Source organism: Balaenoptera borealis (genome assembly GCF_965194805.1).
Source record: "Balaenoptera borealis genome assembly, chromosome: 12".
Classification (NCBI taxonomy): Eukaryota; Metazoa; Chordata; class Mammalia; order Artiodactyla; family Balaenopteridae; genus Balaenoptera; species Balaenoptera borealis.
In genome coordinates, this window is record NC_138869.1 from 74,784,350 (window position 1) to 74,807,481 (window position 23,132).

Below are 23,132 nucleotides of genomic sequence, written 5' to 3' on the forward strand. Positions count from 1 at the left end.
AGAGACTGAAAGAGGAGAATAGAGAAACAGACAATTACCCTTGAGGGGTGGGCACAGTGAGGAGTGGGCAGTAGGCACCGTAGCACATCTGCCCGACAGGCAGAGCTGGGGAGAGGGTAGGTGGTGGGTTATGGCTCATTTTAGGAAAAAAATTATGCCCCCTGCTAAGGCAGGAGACAGATGGGCTCCAGGTTAGATATTTACAACTGGCTTCCTGTTCACACTTCCTGGGGTGAGAAGAAGTTGGGCTTCAGGCCAGACATTCATTACCAGCCCCCTGTTTACATTTCTGAAGTAAGAGACAAACAGGCTCCAGGACTACATATTTATGACTTGACTCCTGTCTATATCTCGAGATCTGCACCTCGATATAAAACCCAGCAACAGAAATAGGGTAAATAACCAGATGTTGGACATTTTTATGGCAGGGACAGAGTAGGACTAAACCCTGTTAAAAGATCAAGAGGTCATACATTTCCCATCCTTGGGGCAAGGGAAACATTCTGCACATGCGCAGAAAGGCTCCTTGGAGGTCAAAAAGGAGGGGGCACCACCCCACAATATGTGATGCTAAGGCCATCCCATAGGCCTCTGGGCTGAAATCCATCTTGGAAAAAAGTTGCACATGTATGTGGGGGAGGGTCCTAGGGCAGGTCAGGTGTGGAAAAGGAAACCAGATAATTGGCCAAAGGTACACAAAGACCCGGAAGAACTGCCCTATATAAGTGACTTAACGGCTTCTTTACTGCACTCCTCCTCATTAGGGAGAAAGCCCACACCCTTTCTCTCTGGGTGGGCATCTCTGCCTTGCTTCTATCTTAACTAAACAAACGGTTTCTCTGTGTGCTCTCCCACCTGTTGTTGCGCTATGTCTCTAAAAATAAACTTTGTACCTGTTTTTACAGTTTTGCCTCCATGAGAAGTGCATTTTTCACTGGGGGCAAGAGCCACAGGGTGTGGTGGCTAGGATTCCCGGTTTTCATCCAGGTTACATAGGTTCAATTCCTGGGCAGGGAATTAAGATCTCGCTTCACACCACCGCTCACTTGCTGCCTCTCCGAGATCACCGCAACCCGCCAGTCTGTATATTCCTTCACACTGGCCCAAAGCGCTGGAGTAGGAGAGGAAGACCAGGGATGCTCAGCGTTTCTGGGACTTTCCCTGGTGAAGGTGAGGAAAAGCATTTTGCACTGTCAATGTTCTTCCATTGGCCACTGGAGCCTGTTTACATTCGTGTTTTAGCATCTGAGCCGTAAATCAGCAAATTACCTGTTGGGCTGTTTTAGCCAGGATGCTTGCTGATGATGACATTTCCACTGCTGATATACACAGGTGGGATTCTCCAGGGTGACTGCTATTATCACATCATCAGGAGTTTATCTTGGGAGCGTTTGGGTTTTGCTGATTTAATAACCAAGCCCTGGTGTCTGTGCCCTCGGGGGAATGTTTAGCCTGATGAAGGGTACTGGCGAGTCCAGCGTCTTCTCCCGTAGGTCAGGCCAGAGCTTATTTAAGAGAAAGTAAAAGGTGCAAGGGGAACGTTTGCTTGTTTCATTGGCCATAGACTTTCCTGGCAATAATTTGCAGCAAGATAAGGGACCTCTTCAAGGTCATGCATCTTGGCTGGCTGGGTAAGGAAAAGGACTTGGGAAATTCCGGGTGCTTGGTTTTTTAAATGAGTTTGCTGATTTCTCTCAGACTCATCCATCAGCTGATGAATGTCTATTGTTTAACCGATGGTTCCTGCCCAGCTGGCCTGGCTCTCTGCCTGGACACGCTGTGTCTGGATGAAGGCAAAGATGGAGGACTTGCCCTGGGGTCTGGAGTGCCAAAGCCCTTGTATCCAGACCCCCAGGCATAAACCCTGCCCCAAGGTCAATAAGCCACTGAGCCTCATGGCAGAGAGGTAGCTTGGAGAGAGAACAGGCCACCTCTGCAGGGGGATGGGCAACAGTGCCTGTGTCCCAGCTTGCGCAGGTCCAACACCCTATTTCCAGACCAGTGACCTGCTGGAGCAGAACCTGTGATTCCTTGCATTTATTCCTGGGGCTTAGCACATGGCTTGACACTCAGCAAATGCTAAGTGCTGGAATGAATGAATGAATGTAGTGACTTGCCCAAGGACACATAGCTGGTGGTGGCACAGCCAGGATACCCAAGACTAGCGCTGTGCTCCTTATATCCCCCCCACTGTCTACCAAGGGGTTAAGTACACAGGCGTCTGGCCCCAGACCCCTGGAGTCTGAGTCCTGGTTTATTTCCTAGCTGCGAGGTGGCTGTGGAGGCATGCCTCTCGGATCCCTCTTCAAGGAGGAATTTCCTGTTCAGTGACAGGAGGGCAGTTAGCTGAAAGCCTCTGGTTATAGCACCTTCAGGGGCCACCTCAGTTCTGGAGCTCAGGCCAGTTCCTCCCAGTCAGGGCCAGCCAATGACCCAGCATGGCAGGTGCTGGGGCCTGGCCATTTCTGCCCAGAGCCGGATTCGTCTAATGGGCAGTCTGCTGAGGAGCTCCCCATTGGGCGGCCTGAGATGCTGCCACTGTGCATGAACTGGTGAATGGTGGTCTGAGGCTTTCCTGCCCCCTTCCCTCCCCCAGCTTGCAGGTCTGCATTATGGTCTGAAGGCTCTCTCTGCCCAAGGACCATAGTTTGTTATGTAATAAATATGATGATACTGCCCAGGGATAACTGATTCCATCACCTGGACCACAGTGATTGCTGGGGGAGGGAAGTAGAGGAAATACATAACCCAGTTTGGGCCAATGAGTTATGAGATGTTTGAGGGGGGGCTTCTCCAAAGCTCCTTCTTCTTTTATAAGAACCTCTCAGAGAGAAGCTGTTTATCTCCAGATGGTTCTGTAGCCACCAATGTGGTGGGATTGGGAGGAGGGTGGTCAGAAGAGAAAACTGACCCAGGAGTAGAGTGGAGCCCAGGGAATCACAACAAAATGGGGCCAGAGTCCTGCTGACAAGGAGAACCCCTGGATCAAACCATGCCTGAAGCCAGAGACTTTTCAATAATCTGAACTTTTCAATAATTCATTCAATTATATCACCTAAGACAAGCTAAGTGTTCTATCTATCATTGACAATGAAAATAATCCTGATTCAATTAGGGAACAAAAAAAAAAGAGGGATCACCCACCCACCACCCCAGGCCAGGTCACAAAGAAATGAATCTCTGATGGTAAAATTTCAAGCACATGAATGGCAAGGAAATCTCAGGAAGAGGTTTGGGGACAGAGGATTCAGCAGATGTTCCCCAACCCAGATTTCATAGGCAGTGGATGCTCCAGGATCCACCTGTGGCCTGAGAGCTAGATAGACAGAGGCCAGGGTTACAGTGGTGGTATTCCCACCAAGTGGGAAACCAACCAACCAACCCCCTGGGGCAAGAAGAGAGGAGAGCCAGTCCATCTTCCCACACAAACACACACACCCAAAATGAGAGGAGGGAACAAGGGCTGACCTGCGTAGGGAGCCAGAGTAAACCCCACAGTACGTCTGACATCCAGGGTGAGTTCAGGGTTAACTAGAACTATTCCAACACATTGCCCAGCATCCAGGGATCCTAATCTTTGCCCCTCTGCCCCCAACTCTGAAGGCCCAGTGCCCCCACCCCTTGGCTCAGCTTCCTCTCCCAAATGTCATGCAAACTGCCCTGCAGAAGTCTTTGACAGGTCCTGCTGAGCTAACTGCCCGGAAAATGCCTAAAACATGGACTGTCTCAATCAAAAGGAGAAAGATGCGCAGCTGATTAGGCCTGCGTTATTTGACCAAGTGTGCTGGCTTAATAGCAATTAATGACAGGGTGCGGAGGGCAGAAATGTCATTACCATTATCGACATTTTCTCTTTGTGGGAGGTGGCTGTGGGTGATGGGAATCTGAGAAACCGATCAAAGATAACGAAGTTCATTTTTCAAGCCAGGGCTGGGTGAGGGGGTCCTTCCTCAGGCTGGGAAAGGGGATCACAGGCCACACCCAGTGGCTTTTGAGGGACACACCAGTCCAGGGCTGCCAGCTGGCCTGACCCTGAAGGTGGTTCAAATTCTGGCATGGGCTCTGCGCCGTGAAGTGACGGTCGAGGTGAGGATGTGTCTGTGGTCCTAGCTCTGCCCTGATGCATCAGGTGAGCCTGGACTAAGTCACCTTACCTGGGACTCAATCCTCCCTCTGTTAATGAGGGGTGGTTCTGGAATCAGTGTTTCTCAAAACAGGGGTCTGTTGGCACTTGGGGTGGTCTGTTCTTCCTGTGTAGGACTAGTCCACACATTGCCCCAGGGGGCGCATTCACTAGGAATCCCCACTGCTCCCCAACCCCGCAAGATGGCCCCAGCCACTGTGACAACCCAAAACCACACACTCATATCTCAACACATCCCCCAGGGAGACAGTGCCACCCCTGGCTCTGGACCACTCTCTGGTAGCTTTCCTGAACAGCTGGGTGGCCTCCCTGTACCTCAGTGTCCGCATTTCAGAAATGGGGATTATAACGTGCCTGCCTCATTGGGCTATGAAGATTAAATGAGAGACTGCTTATAAAAATGAAGAATGGTGCCTGGCACACAGAACAATAAGCATTACCCACGTGATCAATGTATGGAACACCCTCCCAAGTATCTATTATCCAATTTCAATCCTACATGGTACATGCCATTATTCCCATTTTATATCTGGGGAAACGGAGGACCTGAGAGGTGAAATAACTCGACCGATTTCAACAATGGCTCATTGTGACTTCCCAGCCTGGCCTCTTAACGGCCCAGTTGCGGGGGACATGACAAGGCCAGGCACTTACTGGCGTCTGTTATAGGATGTCTGTACTGTGGGGCTGGAGAAAGTCAGGACAGGGCCTGGGGCTGATCACCGTCAGTTCCAGAAGACAGACTGGAGGTGAGGGCCTTCCTGAATCTGCCCAGCTACATGCTTCTCTGGTACCCTGTCTGTAAATCCAAAATTCAGGTCAAGGAGGTTTTCTCCTTGCTTGCTTAAGATGGTTCTAAGGAACAGGACACGAGGGGCTGAGCTCAGGGGACCAGGTCTGCAATAGCAAGGCTCGGGGCAGGGAGTCCAGAGCGTGGCTGGAGAGGCGGGCAGTCGGGGGCGGCTGCAGGAAGGGCATCACGCTGGCAGGACACTTCCTCCTTGATATCCTGGGGCAGCAGAGGAAGGTGGGCAGGGGACAGAGCCCAGAGCCCACACCACACAGAAGCCACCGAAAGCTCCGGGAGACCCCACAGGATGGCAGTCCGCCCCTTCCCTGCGAGCTCCCACTCCTCAGCGTCTGTGAGGCCCTGCCTCACCTCCAAGCGCCCACCCCCCAACCTCTGACCTCATCTTGTGCCGCTATGTCCAGACACCCTGACCTTTCTTTTCCTCCCACCTCAGGGCCTTTGCCCTGTGGTTGGTTCTGCCTGGAATGTTTTTCACCCAGACTTTCCCACGCCTGTCTCCTCCTTATTGCTGGATCTCGCAGCTCAGAAACGCCTTCCCAAAACACCCCAGGTGAACCAGTCACACAACCCTGCTTCGTAGCACTTAGCAATGGCAAGAATTGTTTGCTGTTTATCAGTATAATGTTCTGAGAGCCTAGAACAGTGTCTGGCACTAAATAGGTCTCGGTCAATATCAAATGAATGAATGAAGGACGGAGACACACTTTCCGATGGCAGGGAAACTTCGGTCTGAGGGGAGACACAGGCCCGTCCTCAGGGAGCCCCAGTCTGAGGGGAGACACGGCCCCGTCCTCAGGGAGCCCCGGTCTGAGGGGAGACACAGTTGTTTTTCTTGCGGCAACAGTTATCAGCAAGTACTAACCAAATACATGATCCTTGCCGGCAGTGTGGCTGAGGAGCCACATGCTTACGGGACTGTCAGGGAAGATTCCCACAGGAAGCTGCCTCTGAAAACTGGAGCCCCCACATCTTAGACCCATCAAAGGGGTCTCTCCCTAGTGGACCAACACAGTCCTTTTAAATCAGAGCCAATCAAAGTGGTCATGCTCAGATGTGGCTGGTGAGTGTGATTAGTGACAAACCCCAGAGATCTCTCACCACAGGTCCAGACACACCTATGTGACCACTCCTTTTTGCAGTATAAATACTTGTCTGCCTCTTGATTGGAGAAAAATGTGGTCACAGGCCACCCTCTGCTTGGAACTTCTCCCCTCTTCTCTGAGCTCATGTCCTATCTATATCCCCATTTATAGACTCCAGGACCATGGAATGGGATACAGGGCACAGGTCACACTGCAGTCTGCCAGTGGCACCCACATGGAGTTGTGCAGTACACAACCTGTACAGCTGTGCTTAGCAGCACTGATAAACTCCCAGAGTCTCAGGACTGAAAGGGACATCAGAAAGCCTAAAGCACAGTCACTCAACTTTAAAATGAAGAGCCTGAGGCTGCTGGTGGAGACAAGGCTTTTCCAAGGCCATGCAGTGGTGCCTCAGTGAAATGGCTGGGCCGTGGACCCACAGCTCTTGGCTCTCAGAACGGCACCATGAGGTGTCCTCTGCCGTCCTCCCTCCCCTCCTCTAGGACTCTCAGAACGCCCCCTTCCCTCCCCTTCAGCACATCCTGTGCGCCCACCCTGGTTCTGTGCTCTCATTCAGACTCAGTACATGCCATGCTTTGGGGTCTTCCTAGGTAAATCACATCACCAAGCTGTGGCACCCATCACTGGTCCGCTCAGAGTTGGGGGGACCCTGCCAGAGTGGGTCCGCATCTGTACAAGGGTTAGTAATGGGGTGAAGGGAATGACGAGGAGGTGGGGAGGACCCCCCTGTCTCCTGGCAGAGTAAAAACACAGAGTCAGACACACTTGGGTAGGAATTGCTCTGCCCCCGACTCTGCCCCCTGCCAGGGGTGTGACCTCGGGTGGTTCACTCAGCCCTTCTGGGCTCCAGATGTCTCGACTATAAAGGGGGGTAAAAATAACCCTCATTTCTCCCCCCACCCCTCACCCCAGCCTAGTCAGGATTACATAAGGTAATTGATGTGAGGGACCGAGCTTGGCTCACGCCATAGCTGCACCTGCCCCTCGGAAACAAGCCCTCCTCCTGGAAGCCTTTCTCAGCCTCTGTTCTGCATGTGTGTTATGGCTCTTCCCTGTGGAAGCCGTTTAAAGGCAGGAACTGCTACTGGGAAGAGAGAACATCTTTGGCACAGCTCGGCCATTACCAGAGATGTTTAACCAGCCCGCGTTCAAGGCAGAAGGACGTGCATGAAAGCGTTTTATCTTCCTCCCACAAAGGGAGAGCAGAGCCCTGTGCCAAGCCGAAATGAAGGCTTGATTTTTTAAAATAGACATTTAGGATTCACTGATGCTTTGCTAACCCCCAGTCCAATCACGACATCAAGGAAAGAAAAACTCCATTTTCCGCTAAGATGCTGAAATGGCCCTTTCCAATTAGGCGGTGGGCTCTGGGAGGGGGAGCCCAGACAGGCGGCCCAGAGCCGTGTCTGCTCATCTGTGTGTTTCTGGGTCTGTGAGCACCTGGGAGCTGAGCGCACGTGTCCTGGGTGAGGGGGCTGGCCTCCAAGCCATCCTGCCCTCTGGGTCTCCCACCAGGCTGGGTCCCTGGTTGTCCCTGGGAGGGATGTGAGACCTGTTCGTTAGCAGTCACTTACATGTTCTGCATATATCAGTAGGTCTGATCATCTACTTTGAATTAGCAAAGACCAGGACTCTCACAAAATTGCCCACAAAACGCGACTACGTGCTAATAACACCATCCATCTGAAACCCACCATTCCCCAGCTCCCCATGGCTCCCTGTCTGTCAAGAGAACACAGACTCGTCTATTAAGACTCAGCCCAAGGGCGGTAATTAAAGCAACAACGACAAACACTTGTATGTCCCTTTTGCTGTCAGTCATCGCTCTAGCTGCTTTCCGCATATTAACTCATTTCATCTTCGCGTAACTGTGATGCTTCAAGAATGGCCACAGATCCTTCCCACTCCTCCCACTGGAGAGTCTGAGTCTGTCTTCTCACTTTGAACCTGGGCAGGCCCTGGGTCCACTTGACGAGTACAATGTGGTGGAAGTGATACTGTGCCAGTTTCTAGACCAGACCTGAAGACACTAGCAGCTTCCACCTCCATCTCTTGGTGCACTCTCTTTGGCAGCCCTGGGCCTCCATGGAAGGAGTCAGACTAGTCCAAGACTGCCATGCTGGAGGGACCACATCCACGTGCTTTAGTGGACAGTCCCAGCTGGACCCGGCCTTTCAGCCATCCTGGCCGAGGTGCCAGACACGTGAGTGAAGCCATCTGGGACCTTCCAGCTGAAGTACCATTGAGTGACCTCAGCTGATGCCACGTGGAGCAAAAGCACCAAGCAGCCAAGCCCTGCCTGAGTAACTGCCCACAACATCATGAGGTATAATAAAATGGCAGGAGTACTTTGTTAGGCAGCAGTAGATAACCAGGACAACCTTCTGAGGCAGGTCCAATGGAATACCGTTTGACAGCTGAGAAAACTGAGACACAGAGAAGTTAAATAGTTTGCCCATGGTCACACAGCTAATAAGGGATGAAGCCAGGATTCAAAACCCAGACAGCGTGGTCCCAAAGTCCATGCTCCCTCTTCTCTGAACCCTAAATTGACTACTATTCCACTGTCCTAACATCTCTTGAACTTACCCATTGGTAAATCTTCTCCCCTACTGGATGCAAAGGCTACTGAAAGGCAGATACCAGTTCTTAGTCAATGCATAGCCCTGTCCTGGGACAGAGGAAGAGTGCTCAGTGTTTGCTGAGAGTGGAGGGGGGTGGGGAGTAGATAGATCGATGGACTGATGGATGGACAGATGAATGGGCTTGGAGAGGAGAGAGCCTGGAGAACGTGGAGGAGCTAGAACTGTTTGGGGTGCGGGCTTAACAGAGGTGCCATGTGAGGATCAGCATGAGGGAAGCAGAGAGGTGCAGAGACTCCCTTGACTAACTGTGTGGCTCTCCACCCTCTCTTCTCCAGGCCTCACTGAGAGTCACTCTTTGAGGCTAAAGATTAATTCTGAAAAGCACTTCTATTTTAGTGTTATATGTTGCCTCCATTCTTTTTTTTCCCCCAGCACAATTTTAACAAGGACCAAAAACTTCCACTAATAGATATGTCACGTGCCTGAAATGTCTAGTCACCAGCTGAACACTAATTGTACCTCTGAATGTCCTGGTAGCCCAGGCAAAAGGGGAAATACATTGTAGTTAAGAGTTCTCATCTGGGGGAGATTTGCTGACCTCTTAGATCCAGAACCAGCAACCCCAATAACCACCTTGCAGAAGGCTCACCTCTGACCCTCAGGCAGGGAGCCCCTCCACACTCAGCCTCTGGACGCACGCACCCCATGTGTTCACCACCAGTCCGCCCTGAACGCAGTGGTGCTTCTTCCTAACTCCTCCTCTGCTGTTCTCAAAAGGGCATGGGCTTGAGTTCATTCATCTCTCAACCATGAATCCTCAGCTCTGCAGATGCTGTGCTTCTTGCCAGAATAGTCAGTGACCGCAAGGTCTTCCAAACCTCTGGAAACTTCTGCAGAAACAAGAGTCCCTGGGCTCCTCCCACCAGCACTCTTCTCTTTAAGATTCCAGGCAAACAAGAGGATTTCTATTATCTTGTCCAAGAGTATTTTTCCGGGAAGAGTGGTTAGGCTGAACCTCAATGGAAATTTCCACTGGGGCTTTTCTGTTCTCTGGAACGCATTACACAGAGCAGCATTAAATTTACAGGATGCAATCCCTTAGATGTGGATGGTTAGGTTATACAGTTCACAGGAGCAGATAAAAAGAGGCCAAGAGGGGCTTCCCTGGTGGCGCAGTGGTTGAGAATCCGCCTGCCAATGCAGGGGACACGGGTTCGAGCCCTGGTCTGGGAAGATCCCACATGCCACGGGGCAACTAAGCCCGTGAGCCACAACTACTGAGCCTGCGCGTCTGGAGCCTGTGCTCCGCAACAAGAGAGGCCGCGATAGTGAGAGGCCCGCACACCGCGATGAAGAGTGGCCCCCACTTGCCGCAACTAGAGAAAGCCCTCGCACAGAAACGAAGACCCAACACAGCCATAAATAAATAAATAAGTAAGTAAGTAAGTAAGTAAGTAAGCCAAGAGACTCATCTGGAGATATGAAAGTTCTCCTGCAAAGAGGGTGGTCTCTGCTCAGAGTTCAGAAAGAGAAGTCTGTCCTTCCAGGAGGGTTTTATTGCATAGATGGTTCTTACAAAGGATGCTGGATAACATAACAGTTGACCCAGAGATGTTCATTGTCTCATTAACCTCCTGAGAGTGACCAGGACAGCAGATTCTGAGCTACTTAGAGGGAGCGTCCAGAACAACCAAGCACAGAGGTCGCCCCTCCTGCCCTGCCCCCACCAGCCTCTACCACTTGGGTTTACTCAAGGCAGGTAATGAACAGACTTGAGGAAAATGCTTACTCCCAAGCCAGATGCCACATTCACTCTACCAGGTCTCCTCCCTGCCACCTCCCACCCCAGCATGCACACGCACACACGCGCGCACGCACACACAATTTCCCCAGTCTCTGTGTTCATGGAACTAATCTACTTTACTACCACCTTGAGGAACGTGTGAATCACTGAGCAAAGACAGAGAGACAGCTGAAGATAAGTTATTTTTGGAAGGTTGTCATTTTGAAGCCCCAAATGCAGGCTTCTCCAGGGTGGGTGAGGCTGAGGAAGATGACAGGCAGGTTGGGCCATTCCCTCTTCCCTGAACAGCCCTTTCTCCCCTACACTCTGGACCTTTGCACTGTCTGTTCCCTCTGCCTGGGATGCCCTCTTCTGATCTCCATCTTTTCCTGGCAAAATGCCATCTGTCTCTCTCGAGCCCCAGACATTCCTGATCTCCCCACCCCAGCATAAGCTCCCCGAGCTTAGGGCCCTTACCTCTCATGTCACAGAGTTGCTTCATGGTAAACAGTGTAGACTCTGGAGCCAGTGGCCTGGGCTCAACTTAAGACTGCTACTTACCAGTTGTGTAATAGGGAAGAACAAATCTGACTCCATATTGGATCTGTTTCTTTTACTTTCACCTTTGTATTCCATTGCTTTTGCTAGGATAAGAATGTTGCCTGTAGCTTGAAATATACAGGATAGACCATTCTCAAGGCTCTGACCTTTAAAGGTATAACACTTTTCCATTCATGTAGAGATAAAAAGTTGCAGAACAGACAATAACATTTGTTTTGTTAGAGGTTTATAGGAACATGGTGACTGGACCTACAGGGACAGCTGCAAGAACAAAGGATTCTGACACCAAGAGGTCTGCAGCAATCAATCACACCCCCTCCCCTTTTACTATAAGAGAAGCCTGAATTCTAACCAGGGTAAGATGGTTCTCTGTGATGCTAGCCCATCATCTTCTCCATTTGCTAGCTTTCTGAATAAAATCACTATTCCTTGTCCCAACAACTCGTTTCTCAGTTTATTGGCCTGTCATGCAGCGAGCAGTACAAGTTTGGACTTGGTAACAGCTGTGCAACTTTGCGCAAGTTACTGAATCTCTCTGTGCTTTAGATGCTCCTTCCATGAGATGAGGAAGATAACCATGTCTACCTGATTAGGGCTGTTGAGAGAATTTTAAAAGCAATGACTGTAAATTGCTGTCATTATCATTATCCCTGGGGACAGCGTGCTCAAGGCTGGGGGGCACTCAAAGGAGCTTGGAATGCCTCCTGAACTGTAGTGTGGGAATAAGGAATTGGCTGCAGTCCACTAGGGAAGTGGGGATTGAGAGACAATAATGCAGTCGGGGCAGCTCCAGGAGTAACACGGGGGCCCAGGGACGTGGTGGGGCTGGAGGTCCTGGCCCAGCACACCCTGACTGCCTCTAGCACACCCTGAGATCTTCCTCAGCACCAGCCCCCATCTCCTCCTCCAGACTCGGGGACCATCTGAGAGCAGACTTGAAAGGCAGCTCCTGCCTCAGATCTGCTCTGCAGGGAGTTGCAGCATTGGTAGGCTGGAAAATGTCCACAGTCCACTCTTCGGAGGAGGGGAGGAGCAGCTGTGATTTACAGTGTCTGCCAACTTCCAAGGTGTAAATACTCCCAGCATGGCGGGTTTCAAGCTCCTGACACGATGTCACTGAATGCAGAGTTGAGAATGGATAGGCAGTTCCCTCTATTACATGGCAATTTCACTATATGCCCACGATAGATGTAAATAACCTGAAGCGCATGGATCAGAGTAAAATACACAGAATTAGAATGTAGCTAAATAATGACAAAGTAATAGGTTTCAAACATATATTACATTTCTTTTTGATATTATAATTTAATATAATTTTAAATCATGGTTGTGTTTAAAAAGTAGCTGTCAGGATGCCTGAAACGGTTGGTTGTTTGGCCTGAGGCGACCCAGCACTGGAGGCTACCCAGGCTCTTTGGTGGGGCTGATGGCAGACTCTGGGAGGGCTCAAGCCAAGGAGTACTTCCCAGAACTTCTGCTGCCAGTGTCCTTGTCCCCACGGTGAGCCACAGCCACCCCCCGCCTCTGCAGGAGACCCTCCAACACCAGCAGGTAGAGCAAATGAATCTAAAAAGTTATATGGAGTCCAGTTCCACCCTGAAGTTGGCCTTACAGAAAATGGGAAAGTAATACTGAAGAATTTCCTCTTCGACATAGCTGGGTGCAGTGGGACCTTCACTGTGCAGAACAGAGAACTTGAGTGCATTCACGAGATCAAAGAGAGGGTCGGCACATCAAAAGTTTTGGTTTTGCTCAGTGGTGGAGTAGACTCAACAGTTTGTACAGCTTTGTTGAATCGTGCTTTGAACCAAGATCAAGTCATTGCTGTGCACACTGATAATGGCTTTATGAGAAAACGAGAATGTCAGTCTGTTGAAGAGGCCCTCAAAAAGCTTGGAATTCAAGTCAAAGTGATAAATGCTGCTCATTCTTTCTACGATGGAACAACAACTCTACCAATATCAGATGAAGACAGAACTCCACGAAAGAGAATTAGCAAAACCTTAAATATGACTACGAGTCCTGAGGAGAAAAGAAAAATCATGGGGGATACTTTTGTTGAGATTGCCAATGAAGTAATTGGAGAAATGAACCTGAAACCAGAGGAGGTTTTCCTTGCCCAAGGTACTTTATGGCCTGATCTAATTGAAAGTGCCTCCCTTGTTGCAAGTGGCAAAGCTGAATTCATCAAACCCCATCATAACGACACAGAGCTTATCAGAAAGTTGAGAGAGGAGGGAAAAGTCATAGAACTTTTGAAAGATTTTCATCAAGATGAAGCAAGGATGTTAGGCAGAGAACTTGGACTTCCAGAAGAGTTCGTTTCCAGGCATGCACTCCCAGGTCCAAGCCTGGCAATCAGAGTAATATGTGCTGAGGAACCTTATATTTGTAAGGATTTTCCTGAAACCAACAATATTTTGAAAATAGTAGCTGATTTTTCTGCAAGCATTAAAAAGCCACATACACTATTACAGAGAGTCAAAGCCTGCACAACAGAAGAGGATCAGGAGAAGCTGATGCAAATTACAAGTCTGCATTCACCGAATGCCTTCCTGCTACCAATTAAAACTGTGGGTGTGCAGGGTGACTGTTGTTCTTATAGTTATATGTGTGGAATCTCCAGTAAGGATGAGCCTGACTGGGGATCTATTTTCCTGGCTAGACTTACACCTCGCATGTGTCACAACATTAACAGAGTTGTCTATATATTTGGCCCACCAGTTAAAGAACGTCCTACAGATGTTACCCCCACTTTCTTGACAACAGGGGTGCTCAGTACTTTACGCCAAGCTGATTTTGAGGCCCATAACATTCTCAGGGAGTCTGGGTATGCTGGGAAAATCAGCCAGATGCCGGTGATTTTGACACCTTTACATTTTGATCCGGACCCACTTCAGAAGCAGCCTTCCTGCCAGAGATCCATGGTTATTACTTTTGATTTATTACTAGTGATTTCATGACTGGTATACCTGCAACCCCTGGCAATGAGATCCCTGTAGAGGTGGTGTTAAAGATGGTCACTGAGATTAAGAAGATTCCTGGTATTTCTCGAAATATGTATGACTTAACATCAAAGCCCCCAGGAACTACTGAGTGGGAGTAATAAACTTCTTGTTCTACTTAAAAAAAAAAAAAAAAAATGCCTGAAACTTCAGCAATTGGTTCTCCCCTCATTAGTAACCCTGATACTCTTTGTAGCACATACCTACCTCAGGACCTTTGCACCTACAGTTCCCCCCCCCACATGGTATGCTCTTTCCCCAGATAACCCTGTGATTCCTTCCCCACTTCCTTTAGCTCCAGCTCAAGCACCACTTTGTCACTTATTCAAAGATATTCTCTGGCCATTCTATATAAATAGCAGCACCCTTTCCCTCAGTCCTTCCTAGCCCCCAGCTCTGCTGTATTTTCCTCCAGAGCCCTTGACACCATGGACACCCTATTTGTTCATTCATCATCATCTTCCCCCACTGAAATCCCCACAAGGACAGGGATTTCTGTCCACTGTGTTAACTGACCCCCAGTTAAATTATGTCTGATAGCAGGTACTAAACATAGATCCACAGAAAAAGTATCTACAGCTGTCCAGAGTCTACAAGGTGCAGCCACAATCATCTCATCTGCTCTTAGCAGCAGGGTGGTTATGACGACTCCCATTTTACAGAGAACTCCTTCCCCTACCACAGAAGGTATGAGGCTTTGGGATAAATTGACTTCCCCAAGATCACAGCTAGCCAGACAACCTGCCAGACCAGTATTCCATTCTTGTGACCACAAACCCGGGTTCTGCCCTCAATACTGCAATGCCTCTCAGAAAAGCAGGAGAGCTCCCCTGGGTGATGCACCCTTGAAGGCCCAGGATTCGCAGTCACACTATGTATTACCTCTCTTGAGCCCCCAGTGAAGTTCCTGGGACACACTAACTGCTCAATAAACAGGTTTCTAAGTTGAAGTCAGACAAGTTCTTTTCCCAATGCCCTCCCTCACCCTCGCCCTGCACGCTCCCAAAGTACCATCCCTCCACCTACAAGATCTCCTCCACCGTTGGGAAGCTCTAATGAAGCTCTAGGGTGAAGCTTTGTCTGCTAAGGTTTAAGACATTTTTTCAGGTCAGATGTAATTGCAAGCATCCTCATCTCCTAGCACGCTACCTGGCACAAGAACATGCTCAATAAATAAATCTGATTGAATAAAGCATGTGTGTGTGTGTGTGTGTGTGTGTGTGTGTGTGTGTGTGTGTGTGTGTGTGTGTGTGTGTGTGTGTAGGTGAGAGGATGAAAAGACTGCTACACTGACGGTGGGGTTTCAGGTACCCTATGAGGCAGGGAAAGGAGAGAGGGTCCTCTGGAACTCCACTTCTTCTCGGGGAGCACCGGAGGCCGGGTGTGGAGGAGTGGATGCGTGTGCAGGTTGAGGTGGGGTTTTAATTATCTGCTCCCCACCTCTTCCGAAAATTACCTGCTTGTAAAGGGGAAATACTGACTGTTTCCTGGACACCTTTTTTTCTGGAGAGGACCAGAGGCAAGTTGGGGAGAATCCAGGCCTTCAGGCAACCTTGGGCAACAGGAGCTGGTTGTGTCCTCGGTGCTTGCAAGGCTTCCCAACCTTGTCCAATGCTACCAATCACCTGCTGTAATCGTTAAGCAATTCAAATTCCAGGCTATGGTTGTCACATTAGCAGACATCAGACTCACCTGGAGAGCTTGTTCAAACAAATGGGGGGCCTGGGACCTGGTCCTGGAGATTCCGATTCAGTAGCGCTAGGGTGGGACCTAACTGTGCAAGTATAACAAATCCCCAGGTGTGCCGGGTGCTGGTGCTTCTGGGACCACACTTTGAGAATCACTGCCCTAGGCCAGCTCCCTGGACCAGAGTCTCCAGGGGAGGGATCGGTGTTTTTCATAACTTCCCAGGTGATTCTCAGCACCAAGATAGTTCAGGAAGCTGCTAAAATGTGAGGGCCACCTGCAGCCGAAGCCCCTGGGACCCTTGTTATGAGGCAGATTCCCAGGCTCTGCCTCAGCTCTGAGGACTCAGAACCTCTGGGCGGTGGGGCCCAGGAATCAGAATTTAACCATTACAGTTTGAGAGTCCTGACCCTATATACAGAGGAGTAATCACTTAGTAATCAAAGTGAACGCCAAACCAGGCTGTTTTCCAATGAAGAACAATCCAAGGTTCGGGCAAGCTCGAGTTGCCCTGGGAGTCTCAACCTCTGCCCCCAACCCTCCCAACCCCGGGGAAGTTTGGCCAGAGCCCTCTGGACCCTGGAGCTCTCTCTCTCTCTTTAGGTGCAAGAGCCACGGGGGCACAATTCCCCAAGCACGCCGCTCTCCCTCACGCTGCCGTGCCTTTGCAGCTTTGCACAACCTAAGGTCTCAACCAGGATGCTCTCTCCGCCTCCTGGCGTCTCTCACATCTCAGCCCTCACTCATGCCTCCGTGACGCTCAGTGACCTCCAGCCCGCACGCAGGCACGCTCTCCCCGGACTCGCACTGACCTTGCACGATTGTCTACTACTGCTCTTGCTGCAGTGACGGGGCCAACGTATTGAAGGATCACAGCCGTCCCCACCTTTCAGAGCATTGGTCCTGCTTGGTGATGCCTCGGTTGTACTGGCCGCGGATAACAGGCAGGGAGGAACATTGGGACGGTGCTACTGAAACCGTGGTTAAATCCACTTCGCTTGCCTTCACTAATCCAGGTCGTTTTAAGACTCGCCTGTCCTCCAAGTGGCATGTAGCCTAAACAGTAAGATGTTTGCTCCAATTGTGTCCCAGGAACTTGGAGTCAGTTGCCTAGTTCAAGCTGAGCAGGTTAAGACTGGAAGGGATCCCCGACCCTTCAACTGGGCATGCGCGAGCGTCCTTGGTAAACTTTTGCACGTGTGGAGGCATATAGTTTAGTTACGCCTGCACAGAACAAGGATTATCACACCTTTTTCCAATCACCTTTCCCCCACGCTCCCCATGCCTGAGACTGCCCTGCTTCTTTATTCTTTATCCCATAAATCCCCCCGAGGCCCTTGCCTTCAGGTGAGCGCATTTGAGATTTCTCCTCCTGTCTCCTTGATTGGCTGCCTTGCAAATAAACCCTCTCTTTGCTGCAAACCCTCTGTGTCTCAATGTTTTGGCTTCCTGTGCATTGGGCAAAACAAACCTAGTTCGGTAACACTACCAGTGGAAGCATTGTGGAAGCATGACACAGGTGGGCTGGAGTTCTGGAAAAAGCAGACCCATCTAGAGAGCATTTTCTAGAGGGAAGTGGAGGTTAAAGAAGACTTTTAAGGAGTTTGGGTCTCTGCTGTGAGATGTAATTCCCACCTCACTCCTCCCCCTTCCAGAGAATCTTCAGCAAAACTGCTCATTATTTGCAAAACCTTTTGGATGCAGGTTTTTCTGTATCATTACTGTGATGCTGTGCTGATATGTTCCTTAGATGGAGTCAAGAAGGCCCATTTTCAATGGGTCCTGACACGCTGTACTGTCCTGTATTAGTTATTGCTGCTTGACAAGTTATGTTAAGACTTAGTGGTTTAAAACAGCAATAAATATCTATGGTTTCTGGGTCAGAAATTTGGATGCAGCTTAGCTGGGTGGTGCTGGCTCGAGATTTCTCATCAGGTTGTAGTTAAAGTGTTGGTCAGGGATGCTTTCATCTGAAGGCCTGGCTGGGGCTGGAGGAGCCCAGGAGGAGAAGCAGTGGCTTCCCACGGATCCCTCACACGGCTGCAGAGCTGATGCTGGCTTGGCAGGAGGCGCTGTGCGCCTCAGGGTGGCCTCTTCCTGGTTGCACGAGTGCCTTGAAGCTGGCTGGCTTTCCCCAGAGTGAGCAATTCAAGAGAAAGAGAGGCAGACGGAACAACGTCTTTTATGACCTAGCTTTGGGAGTCACACACTGTCACTTCCACTACATTCTATGGATGAGGAAAAACATCACTAAGGACATCCCACATTCAACGGAATTAGGCTCCCCCTTTTGAAGGGAGGAGTGCCAAAGATTCCGTGGGCAGATTTAAAAATACCCCAGTTGTCATGTATGGGAGACTGGGTACCTACTTCTGGTACATAGGAGATGCTTACTAAATGTCTGGTGAACTGGACAGACAGCCCATCTTTCCCTAATGCCACTCTGAAGCTGAGATGGAACAGGAAGCAGCGGTGACTGGACCGGGGCAGCACTGTCTGTGGGCATCTCTAGCTGTCCGACGCTGCTCTTGGCTGCCGGCCTATCTGGGACATACAGAGCAGCCTCTCATGGCCTGGGTCTCTGACCAACAGTGTCCTTCCAGCTCTGTGCACCCCTCTGGCTCCCAGCCTCCTGTGTATGCCTCTTACATGACTCCTGTTGACGCTAAAAGGCCTGGACAGGCAGCCACTTCCACATGGGGTTTGCTTCCAGGCCTGGATTCCTTCTAGAGGGAGACTATTATTCCACTGTGACATGGTAGGGACAGATCAAGGGGGTGGGAACGACCTTCCTCCAAGGCTACTACAATATGGATATTAATCAGACCAGCTCCTTTCCTCATAGCCTTTATATGTACATTTCAGCCTCTAAGACTTTGCTTGTGCTGTTCCCCCACCCAGAATGCCCTTCCTTGTCCTCTCTGCCCTGCTAGATCCTGCTCCCTGGGAGGCAGTGTGGCGTAGTGCAGAGAACACAGGCCTTAGAATCTAAAGGCGGGAAGGAACTCAAGGCTCCGCTTCACCATACAGTACTTGAGCACTTGGACAAGTCAGCCCATGACCTTTCTGAGCCTCGATGTTTCCCATTTGTAAAATGGGTCTATTATACCACCTTAGGGTATAATAAGTCGTTTCTAGGCTTAAATGAGAAAACAGAAGGGAGAGTGCTCTTTGTGCAGCATAAAGCACTATAGGTAAGGAATCTTTATTTTTCCTTTTCATCCTCTTGAACCCAGCTCAGTTCTAACTCTCCCAGGAGAACCTCTTCACATTTATGACTCTTTCTAGCAATCACGTTTCAATCACACACACCTGCATTTAATCTAACACCCTCAGATTTTTCTTCTCATTTGTGTTGGGCCAGTTTCTGACATGGAGTGTTGAGTCCAACAGGACTTGCCTGTGTCTCTACCACATCACACAGCACAGTGCGGGGTCCACCTGGGTGCTTGGAGCACCGTGCCCACAGACCACACAGGGGCATGCTGACTTTGGGGGCTCCTTTTTCTATTCTGCTGTCTGTGATCCTGTAGATCCCCGTTTAGTGGAGATTCTGTGCAGCCGGTCTCCAGCTTCCATTTAGTTTCTAATGGCCCACGCCTGTTAGTCTCATCAAAGAACTGCCTTTGGGAACTGCTTGGTCCACACTTGCAGTGGACCAAGTGCCTGGGAGTGTACACCCTCTCTGGCTGCCGGCAGTCCTTAGTCAATGACTGACCTGTGCAGAAGTCTGAAAGCCCAGCTCCCTTGCCTTAGAAATGCAGAGGTATAATTTATGCTCCAGAGCTCCCGCTGGGATGTGGCCTGAAATTGCCCCTTGCCTCGCCTTCCTCGTCCTGCTTCCCCGACTCCTTTGCAGCTTCCTAAAAACATCCTTTGCGCACGAATCCTCAGCTCCGGATTTACTTCTAAGGAACCTGTCTAAGAGATCCCCATCCAGGCTCCCATAAGAATGAGCAAGGTGGCATTGATGAGCCACGTGGACCAAGATCTGCAGAAAGGAAAGGGAGGGAAGAAAATCACGTCTCTTTTCCTCTTTTGGTTGCTTCCTGATCACCACCAACGCCACAACTGGGGAGAAAAAAGAAGTGATTCATTTTCAGTTTACATTTTCTTTAACATAACAAACTCCCGCTTTTGGAGGCTTAATTGGATCTATTCTTGGATGTGACAAAAAGTTAGTGGGAGATGAAAGGGGCACATCAAGGAAAAAAAAACATTCCAAGTGAATAATTTAAGATCACATCCATAATTAATGGCATTTGGCATGTTTCCCCTGGAAGTCTAATCATAGCGTGGAATGTGCTAATTAGAGCGGTTTGGTGCAAATCAGTCATTGCAGGTGTGGAAAAGCTGCCTCTGTTCTTTTCAGCACTGGTGGCGGCTGTGACACTGGATCCTCAGGTGGGGTGGGGTTTGAGTAAATGATGGAGCTCCGTTTTGAAACGTCTAATGGTGTGAAATGAGTTTCTCTTCTTGTTGAGGAGGGGGACATGTATGCGGTATGTGGTGTTTGATGGCAGGACACGGCAAGTTGGAGCTGGAGAGACATTTTAGGTTAGTTCTTTCCCTCTCTTATCTTTGGGGAAGACAAGAGAATGAAACAGGGTCAGAGCTGGAAGGAGGGAAGTGAGGAGAGGAAGTAGCTCCCCCAGCCCCTGCACCTACCCAACACCCAGTGGGATAGGGAAGATGACCTGTTGCAGGGCCAGGTGCACCTCGGAAAAGGTAAGGCACCAGGGCATCTTTGGTTTACTCTTTCATGTCCACGCTCCACCCCAAGGAGGCTGAAACCACGCACTCATCCCTGCCTGATGTCTGACTTCTGGTCAGATTTAGCACACGGGAGCCCCTATTTGAGATTGGAGGGAAGGAGGGAAGAGATAGGGAGCTCAGGTGACTTACTTCCCATCTCCTCCCTCCTCCTTGCTGGGATCTGCCTAACCCCCTAGAGCTGAGATTCCACTTGTTGTAGGTCAGCCCTCTACTCACAGCCTTCTCGTCGCAGGGTCTCGCTGACCTGGGCTTCAGGGCCTGGGGCATCACATCCCCACCCTTCCCAGCCTGGTCTACAAGTGCTCCCCCTTGTGGGTCCCTCTCTACCTGCACCTTTGTAAACACCCCTTTAATAAATTCTCCTCAAATGATCCTTAATTTGAGGGTGACATTTCGTAACAGCTGTGTCAAGACCCTGAAAAAGAACTAGTTCACAAGAGTGACGTTCTTTTTAAATGGAGTGCTCTCCCTTAAAAGCCAGTGTTTTGGCCAATATTCTTTGGCAGTCTTTATTAAATGCGTCCGTTATTTCCCTGCCGTCTGAGAGAGAAGTAACTACACATGATTGAAAAGCTACCCTTGCTAACTCTTTATGAACATCAACTGTTGTCCCATGGTGGGCACTGCAGGCTTTGGCGACTGTTATGGTCTGAATAGTGGCCCCCCCCAGATTCATATGTTGAAGCCCTAACCTCCTAATATGACTGTATTTGGATATGGAACCTTTAAGGGGGTGATTAAGGTTAATGATGTCATAAGAGTGGGTCCCTAATCTGGTAGGACTGGTTTTCTTAAAAGCATAGGAAAAGACACCAGAGCTTTCTCTCTCCTCCTGTGCCCACAGAGGAAAGGCCACGTGAAGACACAGTGTGGAGAGAGCAATCTGCAAGCCAAGAAGAGAATCCTCACCAGAAGCCAACCCTGCTGGCACCCTGATCTTGGACTTCTAGCTTCCAAAATTATGAGAAAATAAATGTCTGTTTAAGCCACGCAGTCTATGGTATTTTGTTTTGTCAGTCTTGAGGCAGGAGATAGATGGGCCCCAGGTTAGACATTTACAACTGGCCTCCCATTTACATTTCATGGGGCAGGAAAAAAGTGGGCTTTGGGCTGGGCACTAGCCTCCTGTTTGCATTTCCTGAGACAGGAGATAGGTGGGCTTCAGGTTAGACATTTAAAATCAGCCTCCTGGGACTTCCCTGGTGGCGCAGTGGTTGAGAATCCGCCTGCCAATGCAGGGGACACGGGCTCGAGCCCTGGTCCGGGAAGATCCCACATGCCACAGAGCCACTAAGCCCATATGCCACAACTACTGAACCTGCACTCTAGAGCCTTCGAGCCACAACTACTGAGCCCACATGCCACAACTACTGAAGCCCACAGACCTAGAGCCTGTGATCCACAAAGAGAAGCCATCGCAATGGGAAGCCCACGCACTGCAATAAAGAGTAGCCCCCGCTCACCGCAACTAGAGAAAGCCCGCGTACAGCAACAAAGACCCAAAGCAGCCAAAAATTAATAAATTAATAAATTAATAAAAAATAAAATAAAATAAAATAAAATAAAATCAACCTCCTGTTTACTCTCCAAAATGGAAGAAACTACAGAGACAGGGTAAATGTGGATGCCTTAAGATAACAGTCATGGCAAGAACAAAGAGGGGCAAAACCTTGTTTGCATAAAGGATCAAGGGATCTCTGCTTCCCCCCTCCTTGGGGCAAGGGAGACACCACACATGCGCAGAAAGGCTCCTTGGGGGTCAAAAGTCAGAGGACAATTCTAGGCCATGATGAGTCTTGCTTCTCCCAGATGCCTTCACGTCAAGATCCATCTTGGCTGAGAGGTGCGTGTTCACCTAAAGGGAGGGTCCTGAGACAAATTAGCCAGGAGGACAAAACAAGATGATTGGCCAGAAGGAAGACAAAGACCTGGAAAACTGTCCCTTTATAAAGGATTTAAACTTCCCAAAGGCATGACTCCTTCTCTCTGAGTTTGCCCATGGGTCTTTCCACATGTACTCTGCTTTTCCAATAAACTTTTTACATTTCTCTTTACCTTCTGCCTCCTTGCCTGAATTCTTTCCTGACAAGGCAGGCAAGAGCTGGGGGTTTAGGGTGTAGCCTCTGGCCTCTGTGGTCTAGTAGTTAGGACTCCCGGTCCGGGAACTAAGATCTTTCTTCCAGCTACTGCTTGCTGCTGCTTGCTGCAAGCTGCTGCTTACTGCTGCGTGCGTCCAAAATCAGTCTGATCACAGACTAATACAGAGACTCCAGAATATAGGACAGTTTGCCCTTGCCCTAAGTGGTTCCAAATTTCATGCCCACCCTACTCCGGTTTTATAGTTTCTTTGCCTTATCTCTGAGCTATTACCTCTTGTGGCCAATAACGTCACTACCTTTAGCATAGCCATCCCTTACTCACTTAAATCTTACTTGTTTCCTAGTACTAAACTGTCATGTGAGACCAGAAAAATAAAGCTCATTAGAATCATGTATAAAACAAGAGTTAATAGGTTCTGGGTGAGGGTCTGAATTGCTCTTCCTTGAGTAGCGCATGTATTTTAATGCAGAGACTTTATCATGAGGACTTTTTAAATGCCCGGAAGCCATTTTTTTGTTACTCTGGAATCCTTGTTATATTCTTGTACAGCTGAGGTTGCCAAATCAGTGGCCTAAGGA

General features: G+C 49.6%; 1 pseudogene across 1 annotated transcript; it reads left to right on the top strand.

The window, feature by feature from the left end:
- The first annotated feature begins 12,414 nt into the window (after nt 1–12,414).
- On the top strand, nt 12,415–21,781 carry LOC309607358 (GMP synthase [glutamine-hydrolyzing] pseudogene; annotated as a pseudogene). Its single transcript, XR_014249672.1, has 2 exons — nt 12,415–15,220; nt 15,257–21,781. The product of XR_014249672.1 is annotated as a GMP synthase [glutamine-hydrolyzing] pseudogene (transcript).
- The last annotated feature ends 1,351 nt before the right edge of the window (nt 21,782–23,132 follow it).